This window comes from Dipodomys merriami, unplaced genomic scaffold (assembly GCF_024711535.1).
Source record: "Dipodomys merriami isolate MVZ:Mamm:240054 unplaced genomic scaffold, mDipMer1.0.p SCAF_71, whole genome shotgun sequence".
NCBI classification, from domain to species: Eukaryota; Metazoa; Chordata; class Mammalia; order Rodentia; family Heteromyidae; genus Dipodomys; species Dipodomys merriami.
In genome coordinates this window covers 3,139,133-3,155,687 of record NW_027206302.1, presented here as the reverse complement: position 1 = coordinate 3,155,687, position 16,555 = coordinate 3,139,133, and the positions used below count along the sequence as shown (strand labels likewise).

The 16,555-nt window shown below is 43.8% G+C and overlaps 1 pseudogene; it reads right to left on the bottom strand.

Annotated features, from left to right (window-relative positions):
- Nucleotides 1-593: 593 nt before the first annotated feature.
- LOC138818097 (U6 spliceosomal RNA) lies at nt 594-694 on the bottom strand (annotated as a pseudogene).
- Nucleotides 695-16,555: the final 15,861 nt, after the last annotated feature.

Here is a 16,555-nt window from a genome sequence, read left to right as displayed (position 1 = left end):
AAAGCAACTCTTGGCAGTAGAGCTAGCCAAGAATCTCCCAAGAGCCCTGTTGGTCTAAGGCTAAAGGCTGGGCCCTCCTGTGTGTTTCACAAGGATGGCTGCCATATTTAGCAAATGAAAGCAGAGGACACTCAGTTCAATTTGAAAGTGTCTGTAATGATCAGGTAATTCTTCTAACATAAATATATCCCCACGCAGTGTGTGGAACATACTCATGGAAAAACTAAGCATGGTTTAACTGAAATTCAAATTAGGTCTTTGGAAATTTTTTTTGCACTTCCTATTTGTTTTTTAGTCATTTTTTATTATTCTTTAAATAGTTGTACAAAGGGGCTGCCATCAACAAAGCAGTGTACGAATACAGTTCATCTTGATCAGTGGCATCCCCTTCCACATTCTCACCCATCCCTCCCAACCCACCCCTTCCTTTCCCTTTTCTTAATTTTGTAGGATATGCATTGATTTTTTTTGCCATTTAACAAAACAGTTTATATGTACAATGCATCTTGATTTGTGCTGCCCTTTCAACATTTTCATCCCCGCTCAACCCATCCCTTCTCTTATTTTTGTGGTATATACAATGAATTCTTGATAAAAATATGGAACACTTCACAAATTTGTGCATCATCCTTGTGCAGGGCTAAGCTAATCTCAGTATTGTTCTTTTTAATATATGTGTTGCCAAAGTGAGCACTGGATTTTTAAAAAAATATCTTTTGTGCATCAAACAATCATGAGCTTTTATTAATTGTCCTATATTAATTGTATTATTCAGACATAGAAGAATGAAATCATGTCATTTGCAGGAAAATGGATAGAACTGGAGATCTCCCCTGTAAGTAAAACAAGACCGACTCAGAAAGACAAATGATCACACGTTGCCTTTCATCAGGAGAAGGTCAATGTTTTACAAAGACATGGAGGTATTTTGAATTTTACCTATTCCCAAAGACCTTTACCTCTGCTCTGCTTTCCTTCACAGTCCCTCTGTCAGCATGCCTCTGCCCTGTCCTTCTCCTCCCTGCAGACTTTGTCATGGGGCTTCTGAGAGGGTTGAATGAACTGACCCAGGAACAGTGTTGAGCACAGTCATACAGGGAGACATTAAAGGTGAGAAGCACTGGTATTGTTCCTGCTGACCCTTACTGCCCCATGTTGCAATCTGAGTCCATTGTAACTGAAGGCTTGTTTGGCAGAGTGGTGTTTGGTACCAGGCAAGTAACTTCCCTGAATCCCAATGTCTTTATCAGATGATGGTGACAGTAAGATGCAGCTGGGCAGAACTGGGAGAGAATGTACTTCCTGTGCTTGCCAGAGGGTACTGTGCAGAGCTGGAGCTCACCAGGTGTGACTTTTCTCCCTTCTCACCTCCCAGTGGGGGTAACTAGCTCCTTTAGAGGCAATAAGAAAAGTTCAGCAGCACGTGACCAGGGTACCTGGTCAGTGTGCATAAAGCAATGTATGTCAGTTTCAGAGCAGAGTCAAGAAGCTCCACACTTTAAAAGATGAGAAGGGGAAAATGTAGAAGCAAGTAAGGCCACGTCTAGAGACTTGAGAGAGAGAGGGAAAAAAATGAGGGGGGGGGGTGGAAGCAGTGGATCAATCATCAAGGTGAGAACTTAAAAGACGATTGATTTCCCCACCTTGATGTCCGCCTTTCAAGGGCCTTGTTGGGTTTCTCCTGGGAAATCAAACTTTGAGGCTTGTCTGCCATTGGCAGTCATCTCCTCTGAGCTGTTTCCAGAGCTCTGAGCAGGTAGCAAGTACTTGTGTCCTTGGAGATCAGCAGTGTGACCTTCGGACCACCCCTTGCCCTTTCCCCCTGTGGCCCAGAGGGTGACCAGAGTGCTAGAGGAGTCACACCCAACTCCAACCCAGCCTTGCTGTGTGTGGGTTTAGTTGAACCAATTCACAGGCCTGCCCAATAATAGTCCAAGATGAAACCAGGAGAGGGCATCAAAGATCAGGTGGATGGGTTCGGGATGAGCCAGATGACCAGAATAAGATCTGTTCGGAGGACGTTTCCTGTCAGAACAGGAGACACAATGTTTTCCAGCACAGAGCTTAAGACTAAGCAAAGAAAGAGAGGTGGGGCAGGGAACAGAGTGAGGAGGAGCTGAGCAGGTGGGACCGCTCACAGTGTCTGCTGGGTCTGGATTACCTAAGTGGAAAAATGTGGTTGAAAGGGCTGGGGTCAAGGTCAAGCACTGTAACTCTAACACAGGGCAATGGATAGAAAGTCCCATCATCTAGGACTTAATGAATAGACTGGGACGGACAGGGAATATAAATCAGGCAAAGGGCAAAACAATCAAATTGAAATTTCTTTCCCCTATCAAGCACATCATTGCCTCGTTCTTCCATTTTGTACCAATCCCTGTTTCTTATCCCAGTGTTGGGGGTCTGGGGGGAGTAAATCTCCTGTAACCCTGGGGTCTAGTCAGGTTCAACCGTCAGTCTACAGAATGACTGGGTCATGATGCTCACAGGACTCCCTTTGATTTAATTCATGTGAGTGTATCTCCCTTTTCCATCCCTTATTATAGGTATTCATAATGTATGTGCAGAAACCCTTGAGTGGGTCTGTATCTTTGGAAAAATAAAGATTGTTCTAATCTACATAAGGAAGGCTGGGTGAAGACCATGTGGACACCTGGGCATGTTTCTTGTCTTTCTTACTGACAGTCCACGCTGTTGTGGGGACACCCAGTTTCCTGGCCTCCTCTGCCTCATGGGGTCACCTCGATCACCTTGCACAAATCATGTGGTAGCCTGTCTGTTCTGGTGCATGCCCTCACGGAAAGGTGGACCCATTTCTGGGAGGGATTGGAGGGTTCTCGAGACACTTCTTTGGCTGGCTTTGCTGTGTGACTGTTTCATTGCAATATAAATGTCACAGCCCACATCCCATCAGTCCAGACCTCAGCACCATTGGATCCCTGGAGCCCCACCCCCCGTCACTCCCATCTTGGGCACTCCCTAATTCAAGAAAGGTAAAAGTTTCTAAAAGCCGTCTAACCCACCTCCACATTTTACAGACTAGGACATTAGGGCCCAGAGAAAGTGGCACAAATTCACAGAGCTTAACTGGCTTCAGTAGGTGAGCCTGAATTTCTGGATGATGATGATGATGATGATGATGATGATGATGATGATGATGATGAAGATGATGATGATGATGATGATGATGATGATGATGATGATGATGATGATGATGACTTGTGCTGGTACTGAGGCTTGAACTCGGGGCCTCACACTCTTACTTGGCTTCTTCACTGATGTTTGGAACTCTACCACATAAGCCACAGCTCCACCTCATTTTCAAGCTTTTGGGTTGTTAATTGGAGAAAAGATTCGTGTGGACTTTTCCACACAGTGGGCTTTGTGTGGTGAGCCTCAGATCTCAGCTTCTTGAGTAGCAAGGATTACAGGTGTGTGCCACGAGCCCAGGGCCTAAGCCTGAGTCGCTTGAAAAATCAAGTCTTTTCACTCTAATCCGAGGTCAGAGTTTTCTTCCATTTTATAGGAATGGGAAAGAGAGATTCAGAGATAGGAAGTAATAAATATTGGGCTACAACAAATGATGAGAAGAGGGGGATTTATTATTACTCTTTTGTTCCTGAAATTGCCTTCCTCCTGAACATGGATTCTACCGATAAAGTCAGTGAAGGGGTTGGAGGTACAGCTCAGTAGTAGAGTGTTTGCCTAGCATATGCAAGGCCCTGGGTTTTATCTTGCCACATTGAGAGTGTGTGTGTGGGGGGGAAACATATAGACTTGTTCAAAATTCATTTAACACATAAGTGGACATGTTCAACTGATATACCCTTGTACAACTATTTAAAGATAATATTTTAAAAATAAGCCATGGAGCATCCACAATAGAGTAAGAGAGAGCTTGATACTAACAGCAGAGACCATGGGGTTGGGGAGCTGGGCTCACCACATCACCACATAGTACAAAGCACCTTGGGCTGGGAGGGCCCATACCCCTGTGTACCCACTTGTCTCCCACCACCTCTGAGTTCAGAGGGGCCTCATGAGCCTTTCATCAGCCTGATTTTTCTGAGGCTTCAGCTCTGATGTAGTGCATTTAGAACGAGGGTTGTTTCCGTGTAATTGTCAATTATTCCAATGGATCAAAGTTGTTTTTGGGAAACCCGAGGCTAAATGTTAAGTCAGCTTAAAGCTTATAAAATTGTTTGGGGACAATTATAATGTAAACAAGCTGGCTCTCTAATCCATTGAAAATGAAGCCATTGCATTTTTCATGGGGTTTTCATCTCCTGCATCCCTCCTTCCCTCCCTCCTGTCCTCCAGGACATCACTCCCATACTGAGAGAAAGGACAGAGTGATGTTAAAGTGGCATCCCTGGGTTCTGCCAGATTACTCTTCCATCAGGCCATCCTGAGGGGTATTAAGTAAAGAACGAAACTTTCCACTTGGACCTAGGATACTAGATGCCCAAGTTCTGCACCCCTAGATGGAATCTCTTTCTAGTTTCTGCAGCAAAAGCCCAGGAAATTGGTCTCCTTCACTGGCTCATTGTTGTCTTGCTTTGTGTGCTCTTGCATAAAGAACAGTTACATCTCACCTGTGCACCTTCATCTTTACCCGCTCTGCATTCTACCCTGAAATTACAGGCAAGTTAGTAGATCTAATCTCACCAAGTTTCCAAAACCATCCAATGGATATGTCTTCAACTCTGTTTTCTTCTGCCTGACCTCTTCCTCCTCCTTCCCTTCTTCCTTCCTCCTCTGTCACTGCTACCACCCCCTTTTCCTTCTCTTCCCTCCTCCTTCTTCTTTCTTTGTCTTTCTCCTCTACCTCCTCTTTTCAAGCTATGTCACAGCAAAGACCCATTAGAGGAACCAGAGATTCTCTCTCATTCAGCTTTGGGTCTTTCTACTAGAATTCACAACAGAGAAATGCAAACTCTCCATCCAGCATTTCTGAGAAAAAAAGTAGCACCTAATCACTGAGAGCATGGACCCTCCATGGAACCATGAAAGCCTGGATACTTGTTGTATGAACCTGGGTAAGTTACTTAATCTCTCTGTGCCAAAGCTGCCCAACCAACAAAATGGGAGTCCTAATATTAGTTCCCCATCGGCAGATGTGCAGGACTTACATGTGAGAGTGCCTAGCTCATGGAATGCAGGAAGGAAGTGTTTGCAATGATGACTGATGAGGAAGATGAAGAAGACAAGGACACATGCAAATTGGCTGGCTGGCTGCTCGTTTCTGTATCATCTTTCCCTTATTGTTCTCATACCTCAGAGATTCTGTGCATGTGTCCCTCCCCCCTTCCTCACAAAAAGAGAAAGCCAACACTAGATCACTTCTTAGAAAGGAGCCATCTTTCAGCTGAGGTCAGTGATGGACAGACACTTTGGAACCCACTAGCAGACATCTGATAGAAGGCTGTTGCAAAGATGGTTAGGGCTTTGCCTTGTTAGGAGAAAGAATTAGCATCCTTACCACCCCAGGGGTTCTAGTCTCTCACTACTCAAAATATGGCCCCAGGATAAACAACAGGAGCTTCCCCTGGAAGTTTCTTCAGTGTGTTAGAATCTGAGGGCTGCCCAAGCCCACTTAATGAGAACCTGCATTTTGACAAGCTCCCCAGGAGACTTCAGTTCACAGCAAAGGCTACAAAGCAATCTTCTAGTCCAAGAACAGGTTGGTGGATTCAGCAGTCCTGTCTTGCTGGCCTTCTAGACCGTCCATGCTCTGCAGACCAGAACTGTGTGCGCTGTGTCTCTCCTGGGTCTTCAGTATTTAGCCTCATTCCTGTCGCATCACAAGCACACGTACAAGCCTGGCAGTAGACAGAAGAAAATAAGGGGGAAGATGACCACACGATGCAGAAGCTCACTGCCTGGCTTAAGGTCCCCAGTAAATAATGCTGGAATATCCCAGTGGGATTCAAAATGGGCCAAAGAGACAAATACCTAGCTGGAAGCTAATTAGCTGTCAAGATTGAACAAGACTGGTTTGAGAGTCCTGAACTTCTAGTTTTGTGCAGGGGCTGACATTGTGTCATCTCCCATATGACCCCACTCTCATACTCAAGGCAATCAGGCCAGTGTGACATGACTCTTTCCAAATGGGCCTGTTATAGCTGACTGTGAGCCTCACTCTTCATCTGGGCATTTAACATCCTGCCCCTGCAAGCACTGGGCATCCATTCCTAGATGGAGACCATGGCTTAGAGAACTTTCTTAAATCTTTGAAACTATGAGTGATAGTTGCCGTTCTTAGACAAATCATGGCTGTGTAATAATCACCTTTGCAAAGTTGTTTTTTTTTTAAAGATATCCTTGCATGTCATTCATCTGAGGCAAGAGATGTCAAAAACGCAGTTTGCTTGCTTGTGTTCTTCCTCCTCTTACAATCATACCTGTTTCCCTACCAGTGTTTATGTTAACCTTTGCCATCAAAAGATGATTCTGAAAGAATTCAGGCAATTTGTGACAGTGCCAAGCTTTTTTTAAGATCTATGGGCAGTTCAGAGAGACTCTACTGATCAGGGCTCTCTGTATTTCATTCCTTACCTGTCCCTCCTTTGTGATTACACAACTACAGAGGATCCCTTAAGATTGACAGAGAAAGAAAGGCGTCCATAATTTCATGTCAAACAGACCAGAGCTTTGGTCCCAGTGAACAAGAGGCAGACTAGGAACATTGTTGTGAGCATGAGAAAATTCAGTTTCCCCATGCCTGAAAAATGCGAGGTGAATCTTCTCCCCCTTACTTTTTACAATTTACCCTACAGGCCCCTCCATACTGCCACAACTGTTCTATCTTTGCCTCTATAAATGGTAAGCAGGGCAGACATGGCAGCTGACTACTTTTGGTAGCTATTCCCACTGCTTTCTTCTTTGCAATGGGCCCATGTTTTATGGGCCTGCCCAGCCTGGCCAGGTGCCTTGAGGAAAGCAAGCACAACCTGGCTGTGGGTATGTCCTGTGTCTCTAGTAATTGTGGTCATCCCCATTCCCCATCCTAGTGACTGGGATCCTTGCCAGCCAAGAGGCTGCAAGGAATGTCTGCAAGGTTGTTTCTGGGAGAGATTTACTTGCTCTTAAAAGGAGACCCAGAGAAGAGAAGGTATTATCTTTTGTCAATGTCAACAGGTCTGGGTATGATGCCTGGAAATGGCTATGGCTCCAGGGAGAACTGAACTGAAGACAAAGCCAAGACATTCTGGATGGCAGAGAGGAAATATAAAAAGATCCTAGGTCCTCGATGACATCTATGGCCTCTGAATTAATCAACCTTGGAGCTGTCCTGCCTCTTGACTGGTTATAATATGAGATAATAAATCTTCTTATTGTCTGGGGCTGTCGAGTCGAGTTTGCTGCAGCCAAAAGCAAAAGAGCAAAACGTGTGATTAGATATAGACATCTGGGGAGGATGCTGTGCCTCTCTCTGTGTGATTGTTCTGAAGAGGAACCCAACCCTCTGAGTCAAGCTTTATGATGCCCATACACACACACACACACACACACACACACACACACACCCTTCAGGGACACACACACACACACACACACACACACACACACACACACACACACACAATAAAGCTTAAACGATAAGGACCCAGTTTTGTTCAGATCTGGGAAATGAAGCAATACCAGGTGGGATTGGGTAAAAACAAACCAATTAAGCTGTGGTGTTTATTAGTATGTAGTCCTTGAGCATACAGCCTAATTGGTGCACATTTGTCTAGGAGAAGACTTCTGAAGCCATAATTCTGTTGTTAAAGCTAAAACTCATCATTTTGGTGCTAAATGGTCCTTCTGTTCAGAGCTCATTATGTAATACAGGAGCTAGGCCATGCCTGATCTATAAAGCTTGTGTGAGGAAGAGAGAGAAGATAGCCTTGTCCACGCCAGCCTACTCTGTCCTCAGAGGTCACCCTCATTCCACCCCTCATCTCCAACCAAGCAGAAGCCAAGACCTTAAATCTTGTCCCAGGTGGAACTGCCCTGGAAACAGACTTCAGGATGGAAATTTGCATGGAAATTTAATGGGCAGAGATAGAGGCATGGCGGTGGGACTCTAGGATGGAAATTTGCTTACAGGGAGTTTATTGGGCAGAGGTAGATGAGTGGGGGAGGGATTCTAGGTTGTAACTTTGCTTACAGGGAGTTTATTGGGCAGAAGTAGAGGCATGAGGGACAGTGTAGTTCCAGAATAAAGGAATAAATGACGAAGAGGGGATTGAGTAGGGACAGGAGATTGAATCAGGATTAGTAGTTTTGACTAAGACCACAGCAGATCTTATAGGCAGCTCTAGATCTGGAAAGACCCTTCAACACTGGCCTGAATTACAATAAGAGGGCTGGGCTTTTGACTCTACTCAGAGACCAGTCTAGGGGGACTTGGACTGTCTCTGGGATGGCTTCTTAATTCTTACCAGGAGGAAGGCAATTGCCAGAGAGGACATAGAGAACCATTAGCAGTTTACAGTTAAACATGTAGGGCATATGAACCTAGTCTGAAGGGGGCTCTGAGTTGCTCACTCCAGCATCCATACTGCATCTGATGTAACTTTTAGAAAGTGTAGAGCAGAAATGCTCCCTTATGTCCTTCTATGCCCAGTGCCTCCCAGTGCCAGAATGCATATTATAGGCACTTTATAAATACCATTGGATAAATAGCAATTGATAATAGAGAGACACAACCCACATAAAGATGGAAGTGCCAGCTCCTGGGGCTGGGAAGGTGGCTCAGTGGTAGAGTGCTTGCCTTGCGTGCATGAGGCCTTGGGTTTGATTCCTCAGTACCACATAAGCAGAAAAAGCCGGAAGTGGTGCTGTGGTTCAAGTGGTAGAGCGCTAGCCTTGAGCTGAAGATCTGAGGGACAGTGCCCAGGCCCAGAGTTAAAGCCCCACAACCAACAAAAAAAAAAGTGCCAGGTCCTGCCTGTCTCCAGCCTACCATCCCATCCAGACAAACCCATGCCACCTCCAGAGCTGGCCAGATATGGTTGAAATCGCACAGATGTGCTGCAGATAAGGGAAAATGGAGTAACACGGAGCTGGGAGGGCTTGTTAGCTGAAAGAAATGCATTCACTGACTTATGTAATAAAAAAGCTAAATGATAGCCATTACAATATGGCTTTCTAGCAAAAGCAAATAAAATTTTATGTATTGATTGGTTGATTGTGGTTAAAGAATTAACGTTATTTAAAATGTCATCATAAACAATTCAAACAGTTTAAGGAGGTTTATGTAAACTAAGGATGGTTAAACCTTCCTTCCTTCCTTCCTTTCTTTTTTTTGATTTTCTTTTGTGCCCATCCTGGGGCTTGCACTCAGGGTCTGGGCACTGTCCCTGAGTTTTTTGCTCAAGGCTAGTGCTCTACCATTTGAGCCACTGCTCTACTTCTGCTTTTTTGGTGGTTAATCAGAGATAAGAGTCTCACTGACTTCCCTGCCTGGGCTGGCTTCGAATCAAGATCCTCTAGCTTCAGCTTCCTAAGTAGCTAGGATTACAGGCATGAGCCACTGGCACCCAGCTTTGTTAAATCTTTCTAAATGTTCCTAAACATCTAAGCATTTCTAAGCAAAAATAATAAAGGAAAAGATTGATGTATTTGATTAGTTAAAAATAAAATCTTCACTGGGTCAAAAAAAAACCCATAAGCAAAATTAAGAGGCAAATGTTACACTGGGGAAAAACTACTGAACATATATTATAGACAAAAGCTTGATACATATGGCGAGCTCTCAGAAGTCAAAAAGGGAGAGATAAGTACCCCCATAAAAAGGGCAATTGACATAAATAGGCAATTCACTAAAGAAAAATTACAAATAGACAATAACCATATGAAGAAACATTAAGTCTCGCTAGAAACAAAAGATATGCAAATTAAATCAGCCCTGAGTGTGGGGACTTGGGCTTCTTGAGCCCTGGTGGAGGGAATGCAGATTGGTGACACCTTATTAAGAGGGCAATCTGGCCATATCTCTCAAAGGCCTTAAAAATGTCTATTCTTGACTCAGCAATTTCCCTACTAGGGAATTATCTCAGTGATTAAAGCCAACCCATTGGAAACTACTCATGCACAAGTGGATCCAATGCAGCATTTATTTATATTAATGGAAACTGGAAATAATCTGCATATCCAACCATATGTAGTTGGTAAAACAGATTATGGAACATCCAGAATATGAGATGCAATGGAACTATTAAATTGAAGTTACTGGAAAATATTTACTAACATATAGAAATGTGTGCAATATTGCTGGGTGAAAAAAAGCAGGCCAAGAAACAATATAGATAGCACTCTGTGTGTGTATGTGTGTGTGTGTGTGTGTGTGTATGTGTGTGTGTGTGTGTGTATACACACTATAAATGTGTTTTCTAAGTCTTAATTTTATTTTTCTCTCGAGGGTAGATTACTGATTTCTATGTCCTGTGTGAGTTTTTTTTTCTGTGTACTATCCAAACTCTCTGAATTAATCAAGCATTATTTTTTAATTTAATTTAGTTTTATTGTAAAGGTGATGCCAGTGGGGTTACTAAGTAAGGTAATGAGTATATTTCTTGTCAAATAGTGTTATCCTCTCCCTTGTTTTGTCCCACTTTCCCTCTCCCCCTGAAAGAATTATTTTTATATGTAGAAAATAAAATGTCATGAACAAAATAATTCTATTTGGTCATAGGTAATAATAGTATAATTGTTCATATTCGAGGAGTAGGACTTGGCGCCCAGCTCCAAAGTGAGTCACACACTTGGACCTGTCTCATTTCGTAGCGGAGGGCTGAGCATCAGAGAAGCTCACCTGAGCACCCCGGAGAATGTGCAGGGTGAAACTTCGCTCGTGTGAGGTCAGCTGTTGGGTGAGGCAGGATGTGTCCCAGTACCTCTGTGACTGGCTCAGGACTGACAAGGGGCTGACCACAGATATGAATGAGCAGCATACTTAGTAATCCTGCCTTCTCCTCTCTCCCCTCTGAGACAACATTCACCGCACGTGGACTGGGGCCAGCAGGATGCTCTCGTCTCCCAGGCAACCTGGTTCTGAGAGGGGTTGTAGCACCATGGAGGCAACTTCTACCTTGGTTTTCTTACCACTGCCCATCCTTCCCTCTGGCCCTTGCATAATCTTCTCTCCAGGAAATTTATGTCTATTTTGAGGTAGGATGAGATCTGGAAGTCCTGGATGAAGATGTTTTATACGAACCTCAGTTCCCAAGCACAGTTTCATGAAATTCTTAAGAGTCCCATGCATAGACTGAATTGATTTAGCCTTACTTCTGATGACACTACAATTCAGTTTGAGTGAGTAAGTGGATATTTAGACAGATGTAGGGATGGTGGATTGGTGTCTAGTCTCATGGGTGAATGAGGGGATGGAAACAGGAAAGACAGTTGGATGAAAGAATGAATGAGTTGTGGGTGGAAGGCAGGAAGGAAAATGGATAGAAGGCTGGGTGATGGATGGTGGAGGAGAGATGATGGATAATGAGAAGGAAGGAATGATGTATGGAAGGATGGATGATAGGTGAATGGATGATGGGTAGATGAGTAGGTGGAAGGAAGGAAAGATGGATGGATGAAAAGAAGGATAGATGGATGAATGAATGGATGAGTGGGTAGAAGGAAAGATGGATGAATATTAAGTCTTGTCTAAAAGCAGTAAGACAGATGCGTGATGGCCTATAAATTGCAAAGTAATGTTGACAGTAAAGACAGAAATGTTCTCTGTCTACACTCATTTACCTTCCCAACTTCCCATGTATCTCCATCCTTTTCTTCAGAACTGAGGGAATCCCCCCACCCCTCCAGATACACAGCTCTGGGAGCTCCCATCCTCTGTCTCTCTCCGTGGAGAAACCACAGGATCTGGCACACATGTGAATTTACTTGTTTTTCTTCCATGTAAACAGTAAGATCCCCACCCCACCCTGTGAAGGCAAGATTCTATTTTAACATCTTTTGGTTGCAGATTAAAGAAAGTCCACAACAAACTGGTTTTAGTAAAAGGTGTTTTATGGCTCTAGTAACAATTAAGATCTAGGACATCATAAGGTGCAATTTGATATAAGAGCTCAAGCAGTTTCACCATGAGTGAAATTATTTTTCTGTCTCTGATTTTTTCCCCTCTAGGTTTTCTCCATTTTCAGACAGGCATTTTCCTTATGTATCAGGAGGGTTGCTGCAGTTCCAGCAATCACACTCTACTTCAAGCCCAGCCAAGGAAACATCCCAGATCCCTACCACCACCCCCAAGAAAAGTTTCAGTGTTGCAACAAGAGATTTTGACTAGACCTCATGCTCACCCCAATCCAAAAGTGTGGACAAATGAAGATAGGGCTTAATTTTGGACTAGGAAAGGGAATGGTTTCTCAGAGAGCAGTGTGACTGTAAGTCTGCTGTACAGTGGCACATGGTCATCTCATGCTAGGTACAATCTGCTCCTCTGACAGGCTTCCAGTACATCTTTGGGCCTTCCTTAGGGTCTCTCAGAATGGAATCCCTGAGGGCTTAGTTGGCCAGGGTCACACTTCCCATCTTGTCATCTCCCATGCCTCTTTCCAGGTTGGCTTTGTCCCTTATGTTTTGGTGTTTGGATTGAGATCACCAAGGGCCTCTATGGCTGTTTCCTAACCCCCATTCCTGGGATCAGCTTTTCAGATGTCAAGTCTGTCCTGGATCAAAGTTCACTGTGTCTCTTGAGCCAAGTTGAACCTCTGGCATGGGTGGAATCTCTGTTCTGAATCTCACCCTGGCAGCACCCTCAAAGCAGAAGGCAATGGAATTGGTGTTAAGCAGGGATCGAGAATATCTGATACAAAGCATACACAGGACCTCCACAGAACTACAGACCCAGTTCTGCAAGCCAGAGGTCAAGATATGCATGCAAATGAATATCAGGCTACGGGTTGGCCTGCAAGATAACTACATGAGAGTCAGGGATTGGTTTCACAAGAGTGCTCATTTGTGTACCAATGTGCTTTCTGCCAAAGGTGTTTCCATCGCTCGATCAATGATAAGCACATGGGTATGTATGCCAGGCACACATTTATCTATTCACACAGTTAGTCTGTATCATGCCTTATAAGTTTTGTTGTTCATTTTTCTCCTAAAGAAATGAAATCACAAGGAGACTGAGTCATGTGGCCAAGACCATACAGCCAACAAGAAGTGAACAGGTATTTCAACTGGACCTCTGGTGAATAAATATATATGTTTGCAATAGCTACATTTCTCAAAGCACAGATGACCCAACAAAGGCTAAGACAAGTGGACAAGAGCTTGGTTAGGTGAGGATGCCGAGAAAGGAAATACTGAAGAAATCTATACCTTTTGCAGGACTAGGGGCCAATGGGCAGCATCTGTCTTCAATCTGGACTTGGAGTGAGTTCTTTCATTTCCTTGTGAGCACCAACTGGATGCCCATTTCACAGGTTAGTTACCGTGCAGCTCAGAGAGACTCAGTCAGCTAATCATAGAAGAGCACAGAGGCCTTTGCCATCATTGCAGGCCTATGCAAATCTAGCCCTGCTGCAGCTGCTGAATGAAGGATTAGACTTGCCTAACCATGGACTTCCCTACTGTGAACCTGGGCAGTTCAGAAGAGAAGGCACCTCCCCCTCCTCTGCTCTTTTCCACCCCATCCCTGGCTCTTCTTCCCACCATACCTCCTGGTCCTCACTTGCTGGGGATTAAGTTAGGAAAATAAAAATGAAATGAGCACTGCTTTGCTGGCCCATCCCTAGAGACACTGACTTACATGGGTCTGATGCTGTTGATGATGTTCTATTGATTTCCCCTCTAATTGCTGCAACTGGATCTATATTCATTTTCTGTCTCAAACTTCTCTTTTGTTGGTTCAATCAGCTAAATGAAGGGCCCATTTTTCCTCTTCTTCATGAAAAGCCAAAGAACCTTCCAATGAAGAGCTCTTGTCACAAGCCAGTGAGGTCAGTAGATGGGGGACAGAGAGGATTAGAATTTAATGATCTCCTTTTAACACTTGGCGAAGAATGTAGCTGGTAAAGAAAGTCCTGGGAGGTATGTTCAGCTGGCAAGGAGAAATATGCCACTTTGAATCCCTAAATCAGCAGTATATTCATTTATTCAATACCTTTATCAAGTATTGTCCACAGACCAGACTCCATAGTAGGGTCTGGATATGATATTCAGGGTAATTCACATATAAGTTTTGTTCTTGCAGAGTTCAGTGGACAAGTATTAATCAAATGATCTCATAGATAAAGGATATAATCTGTTCCATGCAAATGTCAGGGCAACTTCAGGAATTACAGGAAGGAACTTCAGGTTGGAAATCAGAAATAACACAAAACTCACTTTTATTTTGTGAGTCCAGTGAAGTTTCTTTTTCAGTTCCATGTAACTGAAGATGTTCAATGGAGAGAACAAAGTAAGGAGGGAACTTTCCAATCTGTACAACACTTAATGCAGTTCTTCCAGGCGCTCACTGGATGGAGGAGACAGAACCAGGCATGTGGAACTCTTGAGTTAAGCTAGACAGGAGGTGTTATTTAAAATAAAAATAAAATAAAAACGTAGCCTGCATGCTACCAGAGATGGGAAAGACAAAGGCAAAATCTAACAAGGAGAAGGGGGTGGGGGATAAGAAGACTTCACGGAAGCATGACAGCTTTGCTGTATCTTCTTGAGGCTCGACTTTCAACAAACCCTGTGCATGATAAAGCAGGAAACACTGGCCATTGGAAATGAGTTCTGATTCCACCAGGGGGCAATGTGTTGGGGTCTATGTTGGGAAGCTAAATGCAGTGGTCATTGTACCTACTTGCACAGGTCCTGGGAGTAGGGTCAACTGTGTACACAATTAACTCTCTTCCTTTGTGATCTGCTTCTAGCGTAGGCCCTTTGGTAAAGCTGGTGCTTATTCTTAGTGCTCACTCTTGAATGTTCACTCTTGGAACCTGTTTTCTCTTTCCAACTCAGCTCATTGCCAGTGATCAGCCTTCTTTCCATCCAGGTGAGTGTGGGAAGTAGATTTGAGAATTATTCAAGACAGAAAAATTTGTACTGAAATGACAAATAATATCCAAAGTGTATGTGGAGGTATCTGGATACCAGTGGCTCATACTTGTAATCCTAGCAACTCAGGAGGCTAAGATCTAAGGATCCCAGTTTGAAGCCAACCATGACAGAACAATTCCTGAGACCCTTATATTCAATTAATTAGCAAAAAGCCAGAAGTAGAAGTACCCACCCACATATATATGTGTGCACGCACACACACACATACATACACACACACACACAGCAAACACACATACACACACATATGGAGGCTTGTTTCTTTCTCATACAAAGTCTGCCAGAAATTAAGTTGCACTCAAGAGTAATTCCTTTTTATCAGTACCTTAGGGTTTTGGTGGTATTCCTCAGGGAATCTGACATCCTACTACCTGGTTTGCCATGCTGGGGGAGGGTATATTTGAACAGTGGCTCAAGAACCTTATCCTGTACCCTTCCCAAAGTGACATACATTGTGTCGACTCTTAACCTTGACTAGAATTAATAACATAGTTCCACCAAACTCTGAAGCTCCTCAGGAGGAAGAGAAGAACCAGATATTTGAAAGTCCTCATCATGTCTACTTGGCTTATCAACCTCTAATAGGTCTGTTTATAGCATTCTTTTCTGGGTCCCTGGACTTTCAACCCACTATATCAGGCTGCTTATTTTTCATTCTTATTCCAATGATGCAAACTTAGTCCACTGCTGATGATGCCATCTCTGATGTGCACTTATCAGCCAGTATCTGGTAAGCTGTGATTCAAGGCTATGACTATCTTCAAATAGAAAACTACCACCACATCTCCTACACTGAACCACCACAGGTAGAAAGTCCATTGTTTTCAAAGCATTTCTGTTCTTGTTCAGACAATATGAAGATCTACAACAAAGGCAGAATGGTTCGGGTGCATTAGTTATGGGTAGAGTTTTGTAGTGAGTGTAGTCTTTTTTTGTCAGTCATGGAGCCTGAACTTTGGGCCTGGGCACTGTCCCTCAGCTCTTCACCTCAAGGCTAGCGCTCTACCACTTGAGCCATAGCTCCACTTCTGGCTTTCTTCTGCTTATGTGGTGCTGAGCAATCAAATCCAGGGTCTCGTGCATGCAAGGCAAGCACTCTACCACGGAGCCACCTTCCCAGCCCCCTAACTCTCAACTTTTGGTGCTTAATCTTTGATGACCTTGGACAAATGACTTTGACCTCCACTTTGCAATCTGTAAAATGGGAATTGTAATAATTCTCAACTAAAGTAGTTGTACTTCCAAATGAGCTAATGCAGTTCAATAAGCAGTCACTACTATTCGTATTATTATTGGTTTCTGGAAGTCAATATATCTAATCAAGGGCTTGGTAGCATGTTTCAGACTCAGTGCTAAAGATGCTGAAAGCAGAGAGAGAGAGAGAGAGAGAGAGAGAGAGAGAGAGAGAGAGAGAGAGAGAGAGACAGAGACAGAGACAGAGACAGAGACAGAGACAGAGACAGAGACAGAGAGACAGAACACAGAAGGCTCTGAG